The following is a 13,330-nucleotide window of genomic DNA, read 5'->3' on the forward strand; positions in this document are numbered from 1 at the left end:
CACAGTTGCACATCCTTCTAGTTGCTGTATGTGGGACGCAGCCTCAGCATGGCCGGAGAAGGGGTGCGTCGGTGCGCGCCTGGGATCCGAACCCGGGCCGCCTGTAGTGGAGCGTGCGCACTTAACCGCTAAGCCACGGGGCCGGCCCCAGAGAAAGCCTTTTAAACAGTAAGATCAGACCGCTCTGTCCAAACCCTCAGAGGAACAGCCAAAGCCCTCCATCGGCCTACAAGGCCCACCGCTCTGCCCTGCTGGTCTCTCTGACCTGGTCGCCGCCCACTCTTCCCCTTGCTCCCTTTGCCCCAGCTGTACTGGCTTCCAGGCACCTCTGCACCACAGAACATTTGCACTCGCTGTTCTCTCCGCCTGGAATGCTCTTCCCTCCGGCATCTGCATGGCTCATTCCCTGATCCCGTCAAGACTGTTCCCATGTTACTTTCTTAGCAAGGCCCTGGTCACCTGATTTAAAACGTGAACCTGTCCACTTGCTCTTCCTGTCCCGTTACCTTATCTTTCTCCCATAACACTTGTCACCGTCTAAGCTACCATGGAATTCACTTATTTATTATGTCTACCGTCTGTCCCTGGCCTGGAAGTCAGCCCCTTGTTTGCCCCCTGCTACAGCCCCAGCGCCCAGAGCAGTGGGACACTGTGTGCCCTCACTGCGTCCACCCAGCAGGGAAGCACCCACCTCTTGAGGTGGAAGGTTGCACGGGGATTCCTGGGGCCGTAGGGTCTCCCAGGTTGGGGCAGAGCCGGCTGGGCACAGGCAGCAAGAGCCTGGCAGGGACCGCTGGCCCCTGCTGGTCCCACCACCTGACAACTCCTCAGGCCCCACCTGGAACCTTCCAGGCTGTGGCCTGGCATTGGGACTGCAGATCTGCCAGTGAGAAGCCCCAGGGCGGCCCTGCACCGGCGCCAGTGAGTACATACTTGCTGGACGGGTGGGGGGTGGGGGCACTTTCTCCTTGGCTGGGACCCCCTCACCCCAAGCATGGCTGCAGACACTCTCGGCTATACCAGAGTCCTTCTAGAAGTCAGATGCAAAGTACAAGCCTTTCCTATTGCCACCCCGCTCCAGACTCAGCTTTGTTCTCATCAGCAATGTAGTCATGCTCTCCCCCTGGCCACCTTCCCCAGCACAGCAGCTGGTCTGGTCCTCTGACTCGACACGTTTGCCACACTGTTGCCCCCACTCTGGGCACATGCTGCCCCTCAGTTGGATGCGCCCTCCGTGTCTGCCCGCCTAAAATGCCTCCTCCCATTTCAAGGCCACTCCAGCCCTTTCCCAAGTGGGTGCCCAGACGCCCCCTCAATACCAATTACAGGACCAGGCCTGAACCGCGTTTCTGTACCCGGACCACCTCGTCTCTGCGCTGCAAGCGACTTGAGGCCACCGGACGCCTAGCCTGGAGCACAGCCCTGGCACAGAGCAGTTCTCAGCAACTATCTGCTAAATCAGTGACGGAGCTCCAAGAGGGAGGTGGCCTTAGCCCAGTCCAGTGGCCCTGCCGAGCCTGTGCCTGCCCCTCACCCTCAGCCTTGGCACCACTGACATTTGGGGCCAGGTCAGTCTTTGTTGGGGGGTGCTATCCTGTGCACTGTAGGATGTTTAGCAGCATCCCTGGCCTCCACCCTCTAGATGCCAGGAGCACTTCCCCGCCCGGTTGTGATGGCCCCAAATGTCTCCAGACAGCCAAAAGTCTTCCTGGGGGCAAAGTCACCCCCAGCTGAGAAGCCCTGCTCCAGAGAATCTAGTCTCCTCAAACATGGGGGCTTCTGTGTTTGGCTGTAATGCGGCAGGGATCGGCCTTGGCAGATGCTTAAATCAGACGGGTCTGTAAGAGGAAACTACCTGCATGGAAGGCGCAGCCCCCTCTCCACAAGAGTGAGGAGCGGGGAGGGTCCTTCCTTCCCATCTGTGGCTGAGTCCAGGGGTGACAGCCTCTGCCACCCAAGGAACCCGAGACTTGAGTTTCAGCAGGAGGCTGAAGGGACAGCTGCTGAGTGTGGAGAATGTGCATGCCCATCAGTACCTCACGGCATCACTGGCGGTGACAGCAGGCTGGCAGCCACCGGTGGTCTGGCTAACCCTCGGGAGTGCCCGGGCCTGTGCAGGGGCCCCTCCTGCTCCAGCACCAGGTGGAAACAATTTTGACTGGAGGGAGCTGCTCTAGCAACCACATTGGATGAAGTAACACCCTCGTTGACGGCCACAACTAACATGTCCTGAGAGCCCACCAGGGGCATTGGTGCTGTGCTGAGCGGTTTGCAGGTTTAATCACTTCGTCCTCCCGGCTGCCCGCGAGCTGGGCATTATTACATCCCCTTTACAGAGACGGAAGCAGAAGCTCAAAGAAGTTCAGTTCGTTCCCTCAGAAAGCATTTCCTGAGCATCGACTAAGGCTTGCCCAAGGTCACAAGCTGCTAAGAGAAGATGCTGAGACTGCATTGCAGCGACACCTGACCATGGAGAAGGGCCCCGATGCCTCCCCGTAAAGTGAGTGGGATCCTCAAACCTCATCCCCTGGAGCCCTCCCCCGGCTCCTGCCCTGAACAGAGCAGCTCTGCTGTTACTTGTCCACAAAGCCTTTAGCTTGAAAAAAAGGCCCTTCCTATTGACATTCTGAGAGTCAAAGCTTCTTAGAAGAGGCAGGAACTTAAGAATGAATGCCTGCCTAAGACTGGGCATGGGCTGCATCTCCCACTGCCATGAACACAGCTCACCCCACACCAGGAGGGTCAGACGCGGATCAAGGGCTGGCTGGCCAGGGGCCCCCCACCAACATCACAACCGCTTTCTCCAGCCCTCTGGGTTCTCAGCTCAGCTCCCCACACGTAGGCCCCGCCACGTTACAGGAACCAATGGCGAGCTGAAGCAGACGCTAGCAAGCTGCATGCCCCCAAAGCCGGCATGCTAGGACCGTGGAGGAAGGAGCAACACACCCCAAGGCAGCCACACGGATGCCCTCTTAAACACAAGCATTCAGGGTCCCTGCGGCCGACTCAGGCACGCCAATAATGATCCCATCATGCCACCTTACCCCGTACACAGCAATGGTGTTCCTCAAAGTGTGTTGTTCCGACCTCCTTAACTGGAGGGAAAGGAGAAAGGCCACCACAGGGGGCTGAGCACCCTGCCTGGCGTGGGGACATCACCCCACTGCAGCCAGAGCATGACACTTTGCTCCCTTTTCTGCCTCTGGAACTGGCAGTTTACAAAGAGTCAGCCCTGCAAAACCATGAGCAACTGCACTTTTGCCTAATTAAATCTCACTTTAAAAGCAATTGAGGAGACTTTCTGGGTAAAAAGACTATGTGCTAATTGGTGTTATTTTTTTTTTTTTACATTTTATATTTTATAAGTTAGTTAATAGATCTTTAAAAAGTGGGGGCATACTTAAACTAGCAAACAGAAAAGTTGCAGAATGTTAGCTGAGTTAGACTTAAGTTTGTCAAAACACCACATGGGCAGAGCTCTGCTGGTTCTCTGCTAACTTCTCCCAACTGAGGGGCAGGCATTTGCGGGCGGCTCTAGACACACCCACATCCCTGAGTGACCAGATGAGGCATGGGGCTGCCCGGAGCACTTGGCACTGGTGGGAGACTGTCCCAGGCTCTGGGGTCTCCACTGGAGGACGGAGTTCAGTTTAACTCCGAGACACTCATGCTTGTGTACCACACGTGGGAGCTTCACGTTCAGAAACCCACAAATTAATGCACAACAAACTAATACCATCCCCACTCCCCACCAGTCACGTCGGGGAGGATGGCAACCCTTTTCCAACTCTGTAAATCTCGAGATGAGAAACGTCTTTGGTCACAAGCATGCGGACCACTGAGTAGCCAACTGGGCAGAGCTCTCCCACCACCAGCCCCGAGCGCTGGCTGGAGAGGCACCTTCTCAGGAGCCCGATCATTCCAGAAACCCACAAGACACTATTTTCTCCTTCCTCTTCCCACTCACTTGCCCTCCTTAACGGGTGTCCTCAGCCAGTCCTCTTTCACATCAGGAGACAGGGACAAAGGAGAGACCTCCCTGCCCAGAGCAGGCTGAGGCCAGGCCACTGGCCGGGTGCAGGCCACTCTGCAGAGGCTCCTGGCCGTGGCCCTGGGCACCCAAGCCCCTCTTATTGGGCTGCTGCCATCAGCCCAATACAGCGCCCAGCACTGTCAGCCACCATCCCTGATTCTCACAAGCCTGTGAGACAGGTGAGGGCGTCTCCAGTTCACAGACGAGGAAGTGGATGGCGGGGGGGTCGGCGCTTCAAGGGTACCCGAACAGTAAGGGTGACAACAGTAAGCAAGGACGCAGGCCCTCATGGAGCATGTACCGTGTGCCCGGATGGAGAACTTGAGGACAGCGGGGCCTGCTGGTGCCCAGATGCCCATGCATCCTACCCCGGCCCAGGTTTCTGCTGACCCCTGCCCGGACGCCACACGCCACTGGACGCGCAGGAAGGTGAAGGGCGCCCGCCTCGGAGCGGCAACTCTTGAGGTGCCCTTTGGACCCAGAATGCAAGTGTTTGCTGCTTCTCCTCAGGCCAGAGCCCTTTAAATAAAAACAACCCACACGTGCTGGTGTTTGTATAAAAGATATTTACTTCAATTATCACACCTAGGGTGCTAGTGAATAATAATAATACATGGTGTGAGTTTCATACAGTGATATTGCTTCTCCATATCATATAGGGACCGTTGTACAGTGCTGAGAACAAACATCGTATGGCTAACCAAAGACAGAAGGGACAACGCCGAGGGGCCGACGGGTGCCTCCCCCACCCCCGCGCCAGCCGGATCAACTTTGACTCTTAATATGGAAAACAAATAGCAAGAAAGAAACTGTTACCAGAGGTGGGTCACAGCAACACCACAGAGGCTTCTCAAAGCTGTTTGTACAAACATGACGCTTTTTTTTTTTTTTGGTCAATTGGGTCTCAGTGAAGATTTAAAAGAAAAAAAAAAGAAGTCTGTGATTGTATTAACAAACCAGCTCTAAAAACATCTAAGACTTAGTGCGTTACAGAAAATATAAAATACTGCTAAAATGTAAGACACCACAATAGACGGGGGAGCTGAGCTTATTAAGAGTTTTCCGGAAGAAGTCGGCCACTTGGTGCGCGCTCGTCTTGTGCTGTTAGTAGTCTGGACAGGTGTGGCGCTACCCGCTCTCACGGCAAGTAGTTATTGCACAATCGCAAAGAGCTAGGTCTTACTCAGTGGAAAGGGACGTGGGGAAAACCATCTTCTCTTTTTTTCCCACTTTTATAACAAGCTATTCTCAAACGCTTTAAGAATTTGGAACGAATCCTCACGTCTCCAAAATGCACAGCATTTTCTGAGGGTCTCAGATAGTGGGACATGAGATGCCCGTTTTCTCAAGGAAAGAGGCAGAAAAGGGCTCGAGAGAGAGAAATGCATAGACTAATTAGAGAGAACTAAAAACCCTTTGGAGGGATGGGGGCAGCTGTTTCATTGGAGGGCTTTCTTTTGAAGAGACGAGAACAAAATCAGGACCCCTGACAATTGCAGAGAAGGGGAGAAACCAGGGCACAGAAAGCGAGTCCGGGGTTGGTGGGCCCCGAGGGAGCCCAAGCAGCCGTCAGGCCCCACCTGGCTCCTTCTCCTGCCCAGGACAGCCCCACCTCACCCTCAGACCTGATTAGCAAGCAACTGGGTGTCCTGTTGGCTGTGCTTCTAGCTGCAGAGCTCTGCCCCATGTCTCACCTCCCTCCACACTAAACCACATTGAGGGGGACCGGGGCTCCCCCATGACCTCCCTGGTGTGGGTCCTCAAGCCACAGCCGGACTAAGAAACACTGTTGCTTCGCAAGATGGTTTTGACCAACTTTGTATGCAAGGAAAACAACAACAACAACAAAAGCCAACTAAAACATGTCAACCCACATGAGCCTTGCAAGAAACCACTCTCTCACTCGCAAGTCAGTCTGGACCACGCCGCCACGCCCTCTCGGACCAGGGCTCGCTGAAGCGTCATGAACCCAGAAGTCTTACCAGAGGCTCTAGGAGGCTTTGGGGAACTGAACCCTGCTTTTCTAAGTCTCCTCTGCAGCTCCTCACTCGAGTGTTCTCCTACTCGGCACTTCCTTACACTGGGAGATTTTTGTTCAACTCTCTCATTTAGAAAGTTAGACATGTGGAGACCACCAGTTTTTGAGTGGCTACTCTGGAGACAGATGGCTGATTCTGCTGGGGAAGCCCCCGCTGCCCCCCATCAAGCCCCAAGACTCTTCAGGTCTTTTGGGGAGGGGAGGGCAGGAGGCAGAAGACAGTAACCACTGGAGTGATATCAAAAAGCATTTATAACAACAACAATAATACAAAACAACAATACACTCCTGATAAGTACTTAAATGATTAACCTAATAATAAATAGAAGAGAATAGAAATAATTTTTTTTTCTCAAGGAAATATCCTTTTATAATTATCCTCATGCACGCTGGCAGGTCAGTAGCAGTCAATCCATCTCAAGAAAAGGCTAAGTGCTGGAAGGGATGGCTGTGGTCTCACACGCGAGTTCTCAGCTGCTGAGTCACAAACACCCGCCCTGCCACCACCCAGCCAGCGGGTCGGGCTGGCGCCCGTGGGCCCTGCACCCCTAGCTCGGTGGGCAGCTGAGACGGGTAGGGGGTGCGGGCTGGGGAGGCCTGTTTTCCTTTCAGTTCATGAACAAACGGAACTACAGTGAACATCCACAACCTGAATCGCCCGGGTCTAAAGCTTACTTTGAGTTCATTTGGTGTGCAATACATTATCTCTTAAAAATGAAGCAAAAGGATTTCTATTGCACAGAGCTTTTACACATAGTCATCTATTTTAAGTGCTTTCTGTTTAAAGCAAACTACAAAAAAAAAGAGAGAGAAAGAAAAAAGGAAAATGAAAAAGGAGAAAAAAGGAACTATGAAACAAAAACAGCCCCGTGCCACTTCAATGCGTCCTGCTGACCGGTGTCTGGTTTCACCAACGGAAGTCCCATGGCTTCCGTTCACACTGTGCTTCTTCTGATGCTTGTCCATAGGGGTGTAGCCATGACATTGGGATTTAAGGCACCTTTCCTTTCTGATCACAGAAAGCTTGATACATAGCATACAGCATTTTCTGTGGTAGAAATTAAAGCCTAACCACTACAGAAATTACAGTAACACAGACTCTGCCTCTTAACATTATTGGATAAACAAAAACGATCCATGAAAAGCAACTCCAAGGGGCTCTAAAAGTGTAATAACAGGGGTGGGGAAGTGCACATTTATGCATAGCCTAATGTCTTTCTCTCACTAGCCTTCTTCAGGATTCTTTGCCTACAATGCCCAACTTTTAAAGTTAGCATTTTGGAGGAGACTAGGCGCTTTGGAAATGTCTTGTTAAAGCTAAATGTCACTTCATCCAAAAATGAAAATGGGGATGCCGCCACTGACATTGTGGACACGGTATCTTTGGAGGAAGGTGGTGGAGGAGGGGCAATTCCTCCAGGTGGGATAGACAGGGGGATCACACTTCCTTCTTCTTCCCTGACCGAGGATGAGGCTCACAGGCAGCCGGGGCTCTGGGGCAGGGAAGGCTCTGGGGCGGGGCTCATCTTATGCCCAGCTCCTGGCACTCCACACCCCTTCCTCTGCTGTCTTGATTCACCCGGAGGGCTTTGGCCTCAGCTTTCGGCACATCTCTAAGGGTTTCACAGGCTGGATCATTTGGGAACTTTTATTGGGAACTTGTTTTCCCTTCTTTTCCGAGTAGTTTTCATCAACAAAAAGGCAGAAACTGATAGGAATGGAAATAATATTGTCAAATTGGACTATTCTCTTAGCAAGCGTGCTGGCCAGACCGACGTTCGACGCATCGGAAATGGAACTACATCATGTTGGAGTCCCAGGCCACCATCTGCCACTTAGGGCAGGAGCTCTGCCTTGGGGGTCATGAAGGCTCCCCTAACACCACTGAGGCCCAACCAAAACTGCAGAAGCAGTGGGGGGGATTTCTAAATGCGAGCTTTTCCAGGTAAATGCCCAAGCACACGACGATGGCACAAATCCTCAAGGTCTCACTTCCAAATTCTTTCATCCAGAGACTCTACCACCAGAGGGGATTCTCCCACATTCCAACCAGGGGCCCTGGAAGCTGGTTTTCCTTGGCACTGGGCAGAAACCAGCACATTCTTTTGGGAAGAAAGGGTCATTGTGATTGAAGGCTGGGCGCGTGAGCTGGAGAAGGCCATATCCTCTCCTGTCCTTGAGATGCTTCAAAGGAGAGCTCACAGTGGAGCTGAAGTCATCACCTCCCAGTGCCAGAGACCATGAAGACAGAGTTCCCCGATGCCTGGTAGGAATCCTGGGGAAGTGTCTTCACCCGGCCATTGAGGAGCAGCCCAGGGCAAGGGAAATGGCTGTGACAGATCTTAACAGCTGAGCGGGAATGGGCAGAAAGCAAAGGCAGGCCAGACACAAAGCCCTCTGAGGCCCGAGACCGCCCCTGCCTGCAAAGGAAACAGCTGTCAGAGCTTCAGGAACAGGTGGAAGTCAAGAGAAAAATCCATCTGCCTCGCGGAGCACAGCTGTCTGTCCATGTTGCACTCACAAGAGAGAGCAGGCGCCTGATTGCCCACCAGGCCAAGATCTACTCACGGATGTCACGCTTCTAGCTTTTTCTTTTCCTGAGCCCACTTGCCTCACGGTTCTGAGGGGTGTGGGGTGAGGAGTGACATCAAGTGGGAGCATGGGTGAGTGAGGTAGAAGGGGACAAATGAAGAGTGTGATGACAAGGGAGGACACCCTGGGAGGGAGCAAAACCTCCAGCCTGAAGGGCGTGGCTAACAGCCTACCATGCTCACCACACACACTAGAACCCTGCCTTGCTACGTCTCCCTGCACAGCTGGCTAACTGGCCTCAGAAAGTAGGGGCTTGGGATGGCTAAGGGCAGACGTGTTTTCATAGGCCTGTTGAGAGGCGCCTGTCATAGTGCACTTAAGGCAAAGGCTGTTGTCCCCGAGCTCAAGATCCAGGAAGTCACTGTCACTGGTTCACTTTGTGCTAATCCCAGAAAGGCGTGCGTACACTCCCCCTGGCTCCTCTGCTGTTTTCAGTGATGGCTGTTTTTCTAAAATTAGAGGAAGGAGAAACATTGCATAGAATGTCAATAGAGTTCACTGATCACCCCCACGTGGAAGGACATGAGTGCAGGGGGAACAAAGACACCCAGTCCAACTTGAGCCAGGCAGGCACCTGCCTGCGGACTGAGCTGTCTCGTGACTCTTCTCCCAATCTCTCAGGGCATGACTGCTGCGTGATCTCAGGGGGTCGTCTGACACCAGAGCTTTCCCTCAGATCAGAGTACAGCCTGCCTCCTGCTTGGTTTGCTCGCGAGCTGCACGACAGATGTGGCCCTGGCCAAGGAGGCAGCTGGGGTGTTTCCTTCCTCCTAGAGGCCGGCTGGGCCCTGGGGTGGCGTGGGTCTCGCAGGGCCAGAGAGAGCACGGAGGAGCACTTCAGCCAAAGCTCTGCAGCACTCGGGTCTGGACCACCAGCCAGCAGACCTGAACGCCCACATCGGACAGGTGCGTTCTTAAATGGGAGAAAACAAAGGTGCCACCAGGAAGGAGAGTGGGCAGGGCAGCATTTGTGCTTTGGAAGTACAAGGAGCCGTCCCAGCGAGGCCACGAACTGCCATCTTTCTGCCTCAGTCACTTTCCCAGACATAGTGGCCAGGGTTTGATAGTAGTCATGAGTCAAGATCTTGGCAGTTTCTGGAGACACCTCCCAGGCAGTCCGGTGACCATAGCCACCTCACGTCTCGACATCCCTCAGGCAGGTGGGCTCCGACAATAACTGAGTTGAACTAAACGACTGTGGTAATCCTTTCCGAAGAAGAGCGTCTTTGGACGCTCCGTCTGGGGGACGGAAATCACAGACATCCTGACTGATCCAGAAGTTCAAAGGAGGTCACCTGGGAGGCAGGCGGTGGAAGCGAGCGGGCACGGGTCTAGGACAGAACCCACTCACCTGCCACCTCAGACGCCACCGAGAGCCTGGGCAGGACCCAAGGGTCAAGAGGCTGACCGTGAACACTGAGTTTACGCTGAGCCTCCACAGCTAGCCACATAAGGCCAAAAATCTTAAGTTACCAGCACTGCCTCCAATTAACAAAAAGAAGCCATTTCAAATGGTATAATGGAGCTTGTAATTAAGTGTTAGTGTTTTATACGGAACCGTTTTCCCCAGGGGAGAGGTGCAAATCAGCTTTTTAAACTGATAGAGCAGAAACAGGAGGAGGTCGGCTGCCCGTGGGGGCTGCTGCTTGGAAGGCCAGCCGACTGAAGATCAACCCCCGGAGAGGATGCTGTTCAAGGCACTTGAATATTGCTTATCAAGATGGAAGATCAACCCTTAGGCTCAGACTGAGGCGCACAAAGAGGAGCCGGGCTCCCCCACTCCGCCCCGCCCCGACGGGTGTCTGTCATTTAGTGGCAGCTCTTAGAAGTATTACAGACAGTGAAAGCTGAACACAAAAGATCACAGGGTTGGGATCGCAGTAAAAAATAAATAGAGAAAAAATACAAACACAGAACTATAAGCGAAATTTAACCAACTGATTCTATCGAGCACCCAGATGTAAGTCTGGCAAAAAAGACAGAATGGAAATCAACAATAACCTAGTTAAAAAAAGAAAACAACACAAAAACTACTAAATTGCTTGGAAGAGCCAAAGTGGCTGTTTTAGACTGTTACAATTTGGCCGCTAGGATGGACAAATTTATATTTTTCCCATTTCCTCGGATTTAACACCTTTGTAAATAACAGTCATGCCTTTAAAACTAAAACACTACCCTAATATTTCCTGTTAATTCTCTGCTTTTCATTCTAATGACAATCAGATATTTAGAGATTCATCACACGCGATGACAAAATTCCCTCAAGGTTTTTGTGGAGAGGACACCACAGTACTGTCAGGGGCTCTGCTACTCACTGTCCTAAGGGTCACTAACGCAAACTCGCTCTTCTTAACGCACCTGAATTGAGCCAGATGTTCATCCCTTTCCCCTTAAGCTCCTCCATTTTGAATTCTCTTCTCACTGAACCAGATTTCAAGTTCAGAGATGATGCAACAATCAAGAGACAAACGGCCTGCCTCCCAGCCTCCTAGAGCCTTCTGAAAACTTCTCATTCATGAAAAGGCATTGTCTTTAGTGTAGTGACTCTTAAATTTGTGAAAACTTGATCTAAGTGTTGCAGTTGCAGGTTAAAAGACTGTAAATGAAATACGTAATTTCTAAAACATCATGCAAGAAATGTGGTTTCACATCTTACAGTCAAGTCCTACAAGTTAATTAATACAAGCACACTGAGGTGTAATAGTGGGAGCATATCTTTAAAATTATAACTCCCTCCCACCCCCCAAAATCAAAAAAGGTAATATTAATTAAACTTAAGAAATAATGAATGCACCATTAAAATGTCATCCAAAGATGTTGACCTAAGACAAAGGTTTCAATGATACACAATACGGTCAAAAAGTTTTCAATCAGTAATATACAGTTTGACAACTACATCTTGTAAATTATACCCAATACTGCCGGCAGTCTATCCCTCTAAAGAATATTTGCCCCTTTCATCCCTTCCTAACAATCAGATAATAAAATACAGCACCTATAAATAAGCAAAAAAAAATATATATATATACCGAAATCATCTATTGTTAGTTTAAAGATATGGCAATAAAGGAGTCTAAATTAGCAAACTTGTAGAAGCCATAACTGATAAAACAGCTTATTGAAAAAAGGTGGCAGTAATGCACTCTATGTGTGCACAGGTACTTAAGAAAATACACAGACGTATAAAATTGCACACACGCACACACGCACACTCTCATCCGCCTCTATTCTCACGCATATACACATAGACAACAGGAGGAATCAGAGACAAGTTAGACTTCTGATTTGTACTTAGACTGCCTTAAACTGTGCATAAAAGAACGCTCCAAGAGGCAAAAAGAAGGAAGGGCCAATGGTCTGGTCTGGAAGTAAAGAGCATCAATGTTTTGGTGTGAGTTTGGGCCATCTCTACAGGGGTGGGAGCAGAGCCCAGACTGCCACGTTCTCTCTTCTACAGGGAAGGAAGCTTCCCACGACGTCAACAGTCATCAGTGCTTGTGGTGGGAAGAAAGGGAGTGAGAGAGAGTGCGCGCGCCAGCCCTGCCCAGGCCCAGGGAGCGGCGTCCCCTGGTGGGGCTCAGTCCATCAGGCGCCCAGGAGAGTGGTGTGAGGTGTGGTGCCTTCTGTGCCAAGGAAAGACTGCTGTCTATGAGAGGCGGGCGCCGTTCGGCCCCAGAACCACCTGCTGCCACCTTAGCGGCCTACTCTTTCCTCCTTTCTTTAAATGCTCGCATGTGTGCAGACGCACTAACACAGACGTGGACACCATAAATTAAACAAAATGAACGGGTACATGCTACAGTTCTAACTTGTCTCCTAAACCTCCAAGATATGAGGTCTGATCAGCGTGCTCTGCGGTTAGAGGTTAAAAAGCAGATTATAAAATACCTAGATTCGGATCTTTTCTTTTTGTCCTGATTTGGCCTAGAATGGAGTGTATTAAACAAACCCTGGTCAGCAAAAGCCCAGAGTCAGTTAAAGCTATGGATCAATGTGCACTACATGTCAGGATTCTATTCACATACAAGAAAACACTACATCAGCTACCACAAAATCAGATAATTTCCTGATGTGACTTCTCTTTTTGTTAAAAAATATGTGGAGTAAATGTGTTTTATTTTAATTCAAAGTTTCAAACGAGAAGATTCTTTACTTGAAAATATTTAGGAATCCAAACTAGTGTGTTTAGAGTCGGTTTGACTGTGCAATCTCTTAGTGGCAACTGAACAGCTACAAAAACTTTCTTTTTTAATTTTTCTGAAAAATCCCCCCCCCCTTTTTCCTGGTTTAAGAAGATAATAGTGTATTATCGCTCTGAAGCCATTAGATGGCAGATAAAAAGCCCCCTTTTAATATGTGGGTTTGATTTTTTTTTAAAGCCCACACGAAAGAGGAGGGCACAAGGCAAAGCTGTAAGAGTTATTCCAGAACCTGTGGAAATCACTTAGGGCAATAAAAAAAACACTTCAGGGTACAAAAAAGCTCGACTACACATTTCCGTTTTCTTCCTTGAAAACACGACATAGATTGGGCTTAATGCTCCTTTGTTTTCTATATGCACCTTGGCCTATGGCGATTTTGCCCTGTGGCCCGCAGGGCGGTAAGTGCGCAACACGGTCCAGGCCGCGGAGTCGGCGCCCGCCCCTCTGCCCGCCCGGCTCGGCTCG

The 13,330-nt window shown here is 50.9% G+C and overlaps 1 protein-coding gene across 3 annotated transcripts in view; it reads right to left on the reverse strand.

The window, feature by feature from the left end:
* The window catches only part of CUX1 (cut like homeobox 1), a 375,717-nt gene that overhangs the window by 14,158 nt on the left and 348,229 nt on the right, over nucleotides 1–13,330 (reverse strand). The gene's annotated exons all lie outside the window — the stretch shown is intronic.

The sequence above is a fragment of the Diceros bicornis genome, chromosome 26, assembly GCF_020826845.1.
Source record: "Diceros bicornis minor isolate mBicDic1 chromosome 26, mDicBic1.mat.cur, whole genome shotgun sequence".
Lineage (NCBI taxonomy): Eukaryota > Metazoa > Chordata > Mammalia > Perissodactyla > Rhinocerotidae > Diceros > Diceros bicornis.